This window comes from Palaemon carinicauda, chromosome 3 (genome assembly GCF_036898095.1).
Source record: "Palaemon carinicauda isolate YSFRI2023 chromosome 3, ASM3689809v2, whole genome shotgun sequence".
Taxonomy (NCBI): Eukaryota; Metazoa; Arthropoda; class Malacostraca; order Decapoda; family Palaemonidae; genus Palaemon; species Palaemon carinicauda.
Window position 1 is genome coordinate 56,275,087 of NC_090727.1, and position 5,000 is coordinate 56,280,086.

Genomic DNA, 5,000 nt, shown 5'->3' on the forward strand with positions numbered 1-5,000 from the left:
GTTTACAAATCAAATCAAGGTTATGGTTCTGAATACTGAAAACTGGAGTCTTAAAATATGTATCTGGCGAGAAAAATAACAAAATTATAAAGCTTTTTTATCTAATTAACCATTTAATAAAACGTTTATGCTATTTCCACATACCAATGACTCACTTCACCAATGGTTTATTGTTAATTTATTCTCATCATTTATCTATTTCCTTATTTCCTTTCCTCACTGGGCTATTTTTCTCCATTGGAGCCCTTAGGCTTATAGCATTTTCCTTTTCCAACTAGGGTTGTAGCTGGACTAGTAATAATAATAATAATAAGCTAAAGTTTTGATTCTGAAATTGAAACATAATAATCAGACTACTGAAATAGTGATATGATAAATCATATTTTTCAGTAACTATAAACTATAAAAGGAAACTTTATAATTATTTTCAAATTACAATTATTCAAATTGAGTGATATACATTAAGGTATAAAGGCCCATGATGTATCTATTATAACTTATTTGATGTTTATAAAAGTTTTATTAAAAGTTATTGATAAATAAATACGAATAAAATGCATTCTTTTTTGACGGATTTTACTTTTTGAGCCTCTGGCCTCTGAATAGAATTTTATTAATGAGCAAAACGACCGCTTAATTTGTTTGAAGGATTTCTAAAAAAATATAAAAATATCCAGAATTTTAATAATGAGCATCACAGGTGTTTGATTTGGTTTCATTATTTTTTTATAATTATAGAAAAATATCCATTATATGAAGAGTTTTTAAACATAATCTTTGAAAAACTTATACCCAGATCACAAGTGTTTAATTTAGTTTTATGTTATATTTTGTAGTTATTGAAAAATTCCATTATATGAAAAGTATTTAAAAGTATTTAAACACAGTCTTTGAAAAAATATTATCCAGATCACAATTGTTTAATTCGGTTTCATGTTATATTTTGTAATTATTGAAAAATTCCATTATATGGAAAGTATTTAAACACAATCTTTGAAAAAATATTATCCAGATCACGTATTTAAACATAATCTTTGAAAAAAAAAAAAAAACATTATCAAGATCACAATTGTTTAATTTGGTTTCATGTTATATTTTGTAATTATTGAAAAATTCCATTATATGAAAAGTATTTAAACATATCTTTGAAAAAATATTATCCAGATCACAAGTGTTTAATTTAGTTTCACTTTTTATTTTATAATTATGGAAAAAAATATCCATCATATGAAAAGTATTTAAACATAATCTTTGAAATTTTTTTATCCAAATCACCAGTGTTCATTTCGTTTCATCGTTTATTTTATAGTTATAGGAAAATACCCATCATATGAAAAAGTATTTAAACATAATCTTTGAAAACATTTTATTCAAACCACAAGTGTTTATTTCGTTTCATCTTTTATTTTATAATTACAGAAAAATATCCATCATATAAAAAATATTTAAACATAATCTTTGAAAAACTTTTATCCAGATCACAAGTGTTTAATTTGGTTTCATGTTTATTTTATTAACCATTATAGAAAAAAAAAATCACATGAAAAGTATTTAAACACAACCTTTGAAAAAAAAATATTATCCAGATCACAAGTGTTTAATTTGCTTTCATGTTTTTTTATTTTATCATTATAGAAAAAAAAATGTATGAAAAGTATTTAAACACAATCTTTGAAAAAATATTAACCAGAACACAAGTGTTTAATTTGGTTTCATGTTATATATTATAATTATTGAAAAATTCCATTATATGCAAAGTATTTAAACACAATCTTTGAAAAAACTTTATCCAAATCACAAGTGTTTAATTTGGTTTCATATTTGTTTATAACTATAGAAAAATATCCATCATATAAAAAGTATTTAAACACAATCTTTAAAAAACTATTAACCAGAACACAAGTGTTTAATTTGGTTTCATGTTTTTTTATACCCATTATAGAAAAATTTTTACATGAAAAGTATTTAAACACAACCTTTGAACAAAAATATTATTCAACTATAATTTTGTAATGGCATTTCATAAACTGACCATTTGTGTCTTTTACGCAATTGAAGGAGCAAACTACTATTACCTGATAGTTTGGCCGGTTGGTGTGCTCCCATTGGCTGAGGCAATCACGAGGTGTGCTCCCATTGGCTGAGGCAGTCACGAGGTAAGTCCCCTTACGTTCCTGGAAACTGGAATTTTCCAGTATTTTATTTCGAAAATGACCTTCCTACTGCCATCTATTGGCATCCAGAAGAGTCATAGAAAGAATTTGTCATTCATCGAAGAAACTATTGTAATCTTGTTATTGAAACGAATGGCAAATTTCTCTTAGGTGAACATTACGATGAACATAAACAATAAATAATAAAAATAATAATTAAAACGTTTAATTAGAAGTACATGAAGAAAAACAAGAAAATTAAGTAAGAAATTTCCAAGTACAGTTTTGGTAACGTGTAAAAGGCCAGCGAGAGGAATCCAGAATTGCCAAAATATCACATGCATTGAACATTTAAAAAAAATAAAAATGAGCAGTTATTTAAGTCACGTATGAAAAGGGTGAAAGTATTTGCCTAAATAAATGAAGTCAAAATGTTTCTAAAATCCTCCTGAGAAAAATATTTAGTTCACTTACTGTTCTTTCGAAAGGTAAGAGGTTTGCAACCCTTATTTTTAGTTGACGTAGAGGTAAACATTAGATTCTTTCAAGTTTTGTACGAATAGAATTTATATAAAAATCTACAATAAATAACTGATATGGAAATACACATCTAGGTAATAATTAATCTTAATTAGGAAAACAGAATAACAATGATTGTTTTAGTGTGAAAATAGGGGAGATATGTGATTATCTAAAATCCTAAAGGAATCATCAGCAGACGACGGTTTTGTTGTTCCAATAATTATTACAAAAGGAAAAATAAACTAGGAATGGATTTATTTAAATGATGTATTACATTTAGCATTCTTTTACACCAATTATATATACGTAAAAGTTTTGTAGTTTTATATATTAATTATAGATATATTTCGTGAGAAATGTACAAGAACAGCCTACAAAATTATGAAGAAAAGTTTTTCCATTTGGGGAGAAAGTTAGTCATGAACTCCATTATAATTTAAGATGAATTTCACTCGAATTATAATTCACCTTCTACTTTTGATGAAAATATATATTAACTGCTATCTCCTTCAATATCCTAAACGAACTATCAATAATTATTACAAAAGGGAAGAATAAACTAAGAATGGATTTAATCTACTGATGCATTACATTTAACATATACTTTTACACCAATTATATATGACGTAGACGTTTGCTTATTCTACGATATTAATTACAGAAATATGAAATATCGTTTCAGAGCTGTTCACGAACAGCAAACAAAATCGTAAAAGTTTTTCATTTGGAAAAATCTAGCTCTTAACTCGATTATAAATTTATGGTGAATTTCACTCGAATCTGGCTCTTAACTCGATTATAATTTTAGGTGAATTTCACTTGAATCGAGCTCTTAACTCGATTATAATTTAAGGTGAATTTCACTTGAATCTAGCTCTTAAATCGATTATAATTTAAGGTGAATTTCACTCGAATCTAGCTCTTAACTCAATTATAATTTAAGGTGAATTTCACTCGAATCTAGCTCTTAACTCAATTATAATTTAAGGTGAATTTCACTCGAATCTAGCTCTTAACTCAATTATAATTTAAGGTGAATTTCACTCGAATCTAGCTCTTAACTCAATTATAATTTAAGGTGAATTTCACTCGAATCTAGCTCTTAAATCGATTATAATTTAAGGTGAATTTCACTTGAATCTAGCTCTTAAATCGATTATAATTTAAGGTGAATTTCACTCGAATCTAGCTCTTAACTCAATTATAATTTAAGGTGAATTTCACTCGAATCTAGCTCTTAACTCGATTAAATTTAAGGTGAATTTCACTCGAATCTAGCTCTTAACTCGATTACAATTTAAGGTGAATTTCACTCGAATCTAGCTCTTAACTCGATATAATTCAAGGTGAATTTCACTCGAATCTAGCTCTTAACTCGATTATAATGTAAGGTGAATTTCACTCGAACCTAGCTCTTAACTCGATTATAATGTAAGGTGAATTTCACTCGAACCTAGCTCTTAACTCGATTATAATGTAAGGTGAATTTCACTCGAACCTAGCTCTTAACTCGATTATAATTTAAGGTGAATTTCACTCGAATCTAGCTCTTAACTCGATTATAATTTAAGGTGAATTTCACTCGAATCTAGCTCTTAACTCGATTATAATTTAAGGTGAATTTCACTCGAATCTAGCTCTTAACTCGATTACAATTTAAGGTGAATTTCACTCGAATCTAGCTCTTAACTCACTTATAATTTAAGGTGAATTTCACTCGAATCTAGCTCTTAACTCGATTATAATTTAAGGTGAATTTCACTTTTGATAAATATATTTATTAACGGCTATCTTACTAGATATACCATATCGCTTCGAACTTCCTAATGGTGGCTATCCTGATGTGTACGTAACGGAAAATTTTGAAAATAACTTTATTCTGAATTTAGCAATATGATATTCATGCACTGCATGATTTACCAACATAATGAAATATTTTATGATTATAATTAGTATTCTACAATTATATTTCAAAAAGTATGGAATTACATAAATAACATAAGGTGAAAGAAATTACTGGAAATTTGTAGTTACTATAAACAAAAACTAATGTTCATTGCGTAAAGAAAATGACAATAGAAAAACATTGCACTAACATAAGTTAAGCTGACTGTAAAGTAATGATATTCTTCAAATGTTAAAGTTTGATAAAAAATATTTAAATGTTTACTTGGAAAAAGTTAATAGAAACCTTCGACCTCACTTCTGGTAATACTGTTGGATAACCTCATACATAAGAGGTTTTAAGTTGTCTACCTTAAACATTGTAGGACTTATATGATTTTGAACAATTATAGAGTAATTTTTCACCTTATTTGTAATGAC